The following is an 8585-nucleotide window of genomic DNA, read 5'->3' on the forward strand; positions in this document are numbered from 1 at the left end:
GTATGAGAACAAGATGTACCCTATACACTAGGGTATAGTGGATAACTTTTATTTTTTTGGCCACACAAACCTACATTCCTGCTAAAGTAGCAATTCACCTCATTTCACCACCAGCCTCCCATTTATAAACTGGGGATTTCTCAGTCCTTTGTAATGCACTTGGGGGATCTGCTCCCCACTCTGGGGAAGGGATTGGTGGAGCACAAAACCATTCCTAAGTTAATCAGAATACTGCAGTACTTCCTGAGAAGAGGTGTATACTTATAAGGGAGTCTGGTTCAGCTTGCTATGTGAGGCTGGTGGGGTAGAAATCCTTAGCTGGCCCTATTCAGCTACATGGAGTCTCATGTAAGTATAGACTTTGGGACTTTCCCTTCCATAACACATCTGACTTCCCTGAGTGTCCAAGGCATCACCCTCTATGTTGGATGGATTAAAGTGATTCTGAAAAGGGCATTGTTCCCAAAGTAAAGGTGGCATAAGCTGGCCCAAATCTGAAGCACTACTAAGCAGGGCTACTACTATTAGGCAATTGGCAGGTCCTGTGCAGGCTGCCATAGACAGGATGCCTCTCTGCCTGGTAAAGGACAGCCCTGCTAATGTTGCCCCACACGGGTTCCACACTGGACTCCCCTGGATTGGATGTGGTCTCTGACACAGCCCTCCTGGGCCTCCCTGTGCTGCAGACTGAGGGTGTCCACCTGTCTGAGTTTGGCCATCCTTGATGTTGACTCCACACCTCTCCACATGGTACTCACCATTCAGGAGGCCCCAGTCTCCTCCCTCCTTTTGCTTTTTGTCTTTCTGCCTTCCCAACCAGGGAAACTTTCATCTTTCTCCACAGGGCAGGGAGCCGTGACCCTTTTTTTGGGGGAGGGGGAGGAGGTGACTTTATAAATTTCTGTGCTCAGCCTAGTTTAGTGAATAAATGTTATTATGCCCAGCTCCTTTCAAGCTTAGCCTTTGGAGGGGAAAAAAAACCTTATTCTTTTCTGTAATGCCTGTCTCGTGCAAAATCAAAGGTCTAGTTTTTACAGCTCTGGTTCATGGATTCCATAAGCCTCTTTCGGAAGTCAGAAAGTGGACTATTGACTTTCCTTATAGAGTAGGCTGGGAGGCGACCCATAAGAGTACAAACCAGAAACAAAAAAAGAAAGAATTTTAATTTAAATGTAAAATGTTATTTCATGCCACCTATGATTTATGTCATTTAATCAGTGAATCTCAGCACTAGCTCGAATTAGGCTGTGACCCATGATCTTTGACAGCCATCTTTATGCCAGAGGGGAGACCCCCATAGGGAATGTGGTGAGCACTGGCAACATACTCACCAAATGGCCGATTTGCCAAGCGCATGAGTTTGCTGGGACTGCCACAACAAAGTACCACAGACTGAGTATATTAAACACCGGAAATTTGTTTTTGGAGTCTGGAAAGTCTAAGATCAAGGTTTCCACAGGGTTGGTTTCTTCTGAGGCCTCTCTCCTTGGCTTGGAAAAGGTTGTCTTTGCTGTGTCCTCACATGGTCTTTCAACTCTGTGTGTGTCTGTGTCCTAATGTCCTCTTTTTATAAGGACACCAGTCATATTGGACTTGGGCCCATCCTGGTGACTTCATTTAATTTTAATCACCTCTTTAAAGTCCCTATCTCCAAGTATAGTCACATTCTGAGGTCCTGGGGGTTAAGGCCTTGACATATACATTTTCAGGGGACACAATTTAGCTGTAACATTAAATAACCATTTTTCCAGACTGATTTATTTCTTTCAACTATTTCATTTTAGCTTACTTGTTTTCATTTTGTATTCAAAGAGCACCTTAAAGAAAGTTCAACTGTATGCTTCCTGGCTCCTTGAAGCAAGAACAATGAAATTGGCTTTTGGTAAATTGGTCCACTTTCAGTTAAGACTGAAGAAGCAAAGTTGGAGGGAAACCAGATCCTGAGCCTATGAGCTGTGCCTCAAGTAAAGTCCCTTTGATCAAGCCAGTTGGTTCTGGGCTTTAGTCACTTCCAACTGAAAGGGTCCTAATGGACACAGTAACATTCTTTTTGTCCCCCCAAGTTATTTTTATTAGTTTTTGCTAGGATAAAAACAATTGCTTAGAAATATCTAAATAATTGAAGTAGTTGATATAAATATATATATTAACACTTTTTATTGAGGAATAACTTATAAACAATAAATTAGACCCAATTAAAGTGCATAATTTGAGTTTTGATAGGTATACACATTCATGGAGCCACCACAACAATCAAGATACAGAACAGTTTTCCAAAAATCCTTCTTATTTTTGCATATTCTTTATGGTGTTTTTTACTTTCTCAGACCATAATTGATTGGAAAAAACCTTCACTTTCTCTTTAAGGCTTTTTGGGTTTTTGTTTGTTTGTTTTCGGGTTAGATTTCTCTTTCCCTTTCTCTTCAATTCCAGTCCTGTGCTTACTTATGGCTATGTAAGAACACTTCCAAGGAATAGCTTGCAGTCAAAGCAGATTATGTTAGTTTTTTATGTTCACTTTCATATTTTAATCTACAATCACTTATTGAGTGCATACTATGTGTTTGGTACCGTGTTAAGTCATGAATCATCTTACTTAATTTTTGAAATGAATAATCTTACTTAATCTTTGAAATGCTATGACTTAAAATACCCAGTCAGTGGTATTTAGCTATGGCAGCCATAGTAAACTCAAACACATGGCAAAGCGATTTTGCAGAAGAGATTAAGTTAAAATACTTGAGATGGGAGATTATCGTGGATTATTTGGGTGGACACAGTGTAATCACAGGGCCCTTATCAGTGAAAGAATCAGGAGGCCAGAGTGAGAAAAGGAAATGTGATGCAGCATGTGAAAGATTCAACTAACCATTGCTGGTCTTGAAAGACAGAAAGGACCATAAGCCAAGAATTGCAGGAATCTCAAGGAACCTGGAAAAGGCAAGGAGAAGGATTCTCCCTTAGACACTCCAGAAGGAATGGAGCCCTGCTGACACCCTGATTTTAGCCCTCTGAAAACCAATTTCAGACTTCTGGCCTTCAGAACTGTAAGATAATATATTTATGTTGTTTTAAACTGTCAAATGTAATTTGTTACAGGAGCAATAAGAAACTAATGCACGTGGGATTTTTTTTCCACTTAAAGGAAGATGTAATATATCTAACTTTGAGAACCACTGCTTATAGGAGATCTATAGCTAATCAAAAGTTTATGCTGAAAGAGAATTTAACATTTAAATGTTAGAAAGGGTAATCTAGATCAGAGGATAAATTGGACAAAGTGAAGATTAAGGACAGAGAGATTAAAAAGGAAGCTCCTGTCATAGCTGAAGCAGAGATGATGAGTACCTGAACTTGGGTTTCAAGATAAGGGGTGTGTTTGAGAGATTTAGTGGGAAAAATCAACACCATTTGCTAAGGGCTGGGGTAGAGTCTTGGATGAAACTCAAGTTTATGGCTAGGAGAACTGGGAGGATCATGGTACCATTCTCGTTCAGTGACTGGGTTGAAATGTATGAGATCACTCAAAAGCTAAAGCTGAAATAACGGAACAAATGGAATCAGAACTTAGATTATCCGCCTCATATTGGTTACCTCCCAGATTGTTTTATGGAAACAGTAAATATTCACTCAGATTTACCATTTTATAGTTACTGAGTCATTTAATGACTCAACAGATCTCCAAAACCAGTAATAGGCCAGGATCCATGTGATCTGACTTTTGAAAATATTGCTACTTTTGGCACATTAAAAGACAGAGAGAGAGAGAGAGAGAGAGAGAGAGACCATGTCTTAGTGCATGGAGCATGCAAACATTCTGGGTCCTTAGTAGGGTCATGTGGTATCATGATATGAAACTACTGTCCCTGTCTAAGGAATCAGTAAAATGAGCTGCTATTTATTTAAAACTTTGTTTCTTTGAGAGGCAAAAGTCAATCAGAAATAGGTACAAATGTGGGTGGGGGGTGGGAATGAATGGGTGACGGGCACTGGGGGTTATTCTGTATGTTGGTAAATTGAACACAAATAAAAAATAAATTTAAAAATAAAAAAAAGAATAGGTACAAATGTGAAATACCAGCACATAGGGGGAAAAAATTCCACAAACTTATTGTATTTTGTATATTAGTCATTGCTCCCAAAATAGGTTACATGTGTTTGAAAGCAGAAATTGTGTCTTAAAAGTCTATTGATTTTCAAGTTATATATAGACTATTTTGTGACATAGGCTTAGATATTTCATTTACACATTAATGGGGACATTTCCCAAATCCTGGAACAATTTAACCAATCAATAGGGTTTTTACAAGTTGTTCTCTCAAATGTTTACTAAACCTTTTGTATCTGCTACCCTTGTGGGATATAATGAATGAAAAAGCAGCACACACACACACACACACACACACACACCAAGAGACTCAGACACACGTGATCATTCTTTTTTTAAAATTTATTTTCATTTTTAATTTTTTTTGAGAGAGAGACTGCGTGTGTGTGAGCAAAGGGTAAGGGCAAAGGCAGAGGGAGAAAGAAGTTTTTAAAAAATTTTTAAATTTAAATTCAGTTAATTAATATATAATGTCTTATTGGTTTCAGAGATAGAGTTCAGTGATTCATCAGTCTTATATAACACCCAATGCTCATTACATCACATGCCCTCAATGCCCATCACCTTTTACCCCATCCCCTCACCCTCTCCTCCCCTCCAGCGACCCTCAGTTTGTTTCCTATGATTAAGGGTTGAGAGAAAGAGAATTTTAAGCAGGCTCCACACTCAGCATGGAGTCTGATTCCAGGCTCGATCCCACTACCCTGAGATCATGACCTGAGCTGAAGTAAAAAGTTGAACATTTACCCGACTGAGCCACCCAGGTGCCCCAACACCTAATCATTCTTAGTCTAAGGGTTTATTTTATTTTGGAGCACATGATCTCATAGTTGTGACTTTTAAAATATTATAGCAGTCATATTTCCTGCTAATAAACATTCTTCCAGTTTGGAGGATGAAATTAAATCTGTCTTCCAATGTGTATTTTGTAGCACACTAATTCTGTGGGATTTTTGGCTCACACAAAAATGTCTTCAGTCAAATAAGTTTGGGGAATACTGGATTAAATATAGTTAAGCTGCTTTCTCAAAGTCTATAAAATCAGAATGTATCCACAATCTCCAGAAAAGGATAGAGTTAAAGTATATTGCAAACTTATTTGATCCTAGCACCATGTAACAATAAGCAAACTTGTTTTCAATTTATGTTGTGGGACTAATATTCCATGAATGACATTTTTGAAGCACTGATATTGAGCAACTCATGTTCGCGTTTGGGCTATGATTTCCAGCCACTTCACCTCCTACGGAAATGTGAGAATCACTATTCTATGTCATGCAGAAAAGGCTAGATTACATAATAGTAGATGTACTATGAAAAAGACTGCTGATTATTTCTTGGTGTCCATTCTCACCACTCCCTTTGATAATAGTACTCCTGTGTTTTTACTGTGGACAGAGCTGCCCAATATAGTCTTGGTTTTCAAGTCTCCCTTGTGCTAGGTGAGAATGTTGACTTCATTCAGGAGGAACTGCTGTGAAAAATCTGTGTCATTCCCTCAGAGGAAAGGGGCATATTTCAACCTCTTCTTCTCCCCTTTCCACTGAGTCGAATGCAGTTGCAATGGCCGGGGTTGGAGCAGCTATTCTGGCATGGGAGATGAAAGCTTCAAGTTGAGGATGGCAGAGAAATAGAATAGAAATTGCCTGGGATTCTCATGGTTGTGGAGCTACTGTATCTGCCTTGGAGTGCTGCCTCCTTGGTGTTTTACATGAAAGAGAAATAAACTTTAATCTGTTTCAAGCCATTTTTTATTGTGGAGTCTTTGTTATAGCATCTGAATTTATATCCTAACTAATCACTGAGTTTATGGATCAGGAGCAATAAGGAACATGTAGAGAATGTGACAATCCTGGGTGCTGAACACACTTGGGAACCCTTGTTTGTTGATTGAGTTGCTGAATGGGATGTCTTTCTTTTCTAATTATTTATGATGCTTTCTCATTGCCACACTCTCTGTGAACAGTACACATATCAAACGTGACTTATCTTCCTCCTGGGGCTGTTGTTAAGCCTACTGAAATAATTCATTTCCAGCATTTTCTTTTACAGCTTGTTTCTTCCAAGTTCAAGGTAGAAAATCTGATATATTGGTTTTTTGGAACAAATGAATTAATTTTCTCAGGCCAGTTTTCGGAAGAAATAGAGAACACTCAGGAAGTGTGACAAACTTGACGTGTCATTCCCATTTCCATGTAACCTGTGGTAGAAGTTCAATTAGCCAAGCTAATGAAGCTAAAGCCCCTGCTGACAAATAGATTACTGATTAGTCCTCCTGCCCTGCCTTCATTGGGCTTTCTGCACAGACGTGCTCTATGTAGTTCTGCTTAACACGTACAATGTTTGCAATCAAGTACCGAACACCTTTTATGTATCTAGTGTTGTGATGGGCATTAGGGATGCCATATGATACAGAAAGCGTGATAGAGAAAACATGATCTTTTAAGATTAATGTAAGGATCACATGTAACAATTAGCAAACAGCATGATCCATTGTATAATTAACAGGTTTTGATTTCAGGGCTATAGGCAGCCAGGAGGCTAGTTTCAGCCCAATGCATGACTGATTTTTAATAATCTCTCTGGCCAAAATTTCTGTAATTCTCTGCCAGGCAATTAATTTCTTTTAGAAGAAAAAGTCAGGAAGAGTTAGGTGTGAGAGAAGATTAGGTTATGTAGTTGTGAAGTGACATGGAAAGAGTTTCCTCCTGCTTTCTGCCCTCCACGGCTCCTGTTTTGATACAAACCATTTGTCATTTTCATTGTTTTTCAGGTTTGCACAATGACTTGCAGTGTCAGAGAACATGTTTGGACTGTCAGGAAAGAAAACAAGGCAAGTAGCTTTGATGGAGATAAATAAGCCGTTTTTCTAAGTAACTTGCTTGTGCCTGCTGGTGGAGCCTTCATGATTTACTGAAATGTCTGCCCCAGTGCCAGACCCACATTTTCTAGATGAGGAAAGCTCATTTCGATACTGACTGCATTACCTGGAGGCAGAAATACTCACAGATTCTTGCTCCATAGTCATTTATACTTCTCAGTGTTCTCTAGCCCCCAGGCATTTCATGGACTTAAGGTGATTTTTCCTTGACCCTCACTATTCACAGGATCACTACAAATATTTGGACTGCCATTATTCCAACAGTACAACAACAGAGGTGATGCAGCAGAATTTTTTGAGGATGAAGCCGAGCCTTACATAGAAAACTATGTTTTCTTAAATGTTGCAGATGCTTCAAAAGTACACACTGTGACTCTTCTCTCTTGGGTGCTATTAAAGAGAAAATTACACTGATTAAAATGGGAGGCAGACTTTATTTAGGACTGTTGATGGATGTAGGGACCACTTCAGTGGGGTTTAACAGCAGAGGAGAAAGACTGGGTCCAATTCTGAATACAACAAGGTAAAGTGGGAGTTTATAGATAAGGAACAGGGGTGGTAAGTGGTAGAAAATTATTATTGCTAAGAGGGTAGGGTAATTCTTTGCTGAGGTGACCTAATAGGATTCTTGCAGAAGGCAGGCCAAGGTGATCAGATATTTCTGTGGGGATGGTGGAGGATGGCGGAAGATAAGGGTGATCAAAGTATTGAGGGTGAGGGAGTTTGGTTAAACTGACTTAGCAGGATTCTTGCTAAAATTGAGCTTTTTTTAAAAAAAAAGATCTTATATCATGTAATCTCTACACACAAAGTGGGGCTTGAACTTACAACCCCAAGATCAAAGGTAATATGTTCTATCCAACTGAGCCATCCAGGCACCCTAAAACTGAGCTCTTAAGGACATGCTCCAGGACGGGGCCTAATCAAAAAAAGGCTCCGCAGAGCCTAGATAGAGTTTGATCAGGCAAAGAGTCTTTGTCAGTCTCCTCAGTAGAGTGCTAGGAATCACGTGGGGAATAAATAAGTGCAGCATGATTGGGAGCAGAAGTTTCATGAGGAGAAATGTGGAAAGAGAGGGCCCTCTGAGCACTTTTTCTATGTCAAGCACCTATACTTACTTCCCTTTCCTTACCTCATTTGATCCTGTAGGATCCCAGGGCAGGCCTTCAAGACCGGTGGTTTTGGCATGCAGATTATCTTGAGCTGGAAATAAGGCCCAGAAGGTTAAGGAAAAAACTTTGACACCACTCTACCTTCCAACTGCCTGAAAGAATTTAGAGGACCTGCTCTAGGAACAGAGCTGTCACCACAGATAACTAATTATGATGTGAGCTGGGTGTGGCAGACAGGGAGGAACCAAGCCAGGCCTGTTTGATCACAGTCCTCTTCATCCCATTGTTTCTGAGGGGCCCAGCAAACACTTGTTTACCAAATATTTTCTCTTTTTCATTCTGCATTTCTTCTCTTTGAAGCCCCAGACACCTACTCTTTCTCCTTAGTTCAGGATGACATGTGTACTTCATTTTGTCTATCTTTGGAATTCCATGTCTGTATGAATTCCCCATACGTACAAAATTAATAATTTGATTTTCTCTG

The 8585-nt window shown here is 39.8% G+C and overlaps 1 long non-coding RNA gene across 1 annotated transcript; it reads right to left on the bottom strand.

Moving 5' to 3' along the window:
* Positions 1-5836: 5836 nt before the first annotated feature.
* LOC144296022 (uncharacterized) lies at positions 5837-8320 on the bottom strand. The gene is made up of 2 exons (XR_013363167.1): positions 8122-8320; positions 5837-7379 (listed from the first exon to the last, which is right to left on the bottom strand). It is a non-coding gene; the product is annotated as an uncharacterized LOC144296022 (long non-coding RNA).
* Between the last annotated feature and the right edge of the window lie 265 nt (positions 8321-8585).

Source organism: Canis aureus, chromosome 24 (assembly GCF_053574225.1).
Source record: "Canis aureus isolate CA01 chromosome 24, VMU_Caureus_v.1.0, whole genome shotgun sequence".
NCBI classification, from domain to species: Eukaryota; Metazoa; Chordata; class Mammalia; order Carnivora; family Canidae; genus Canis; species Canis aureus.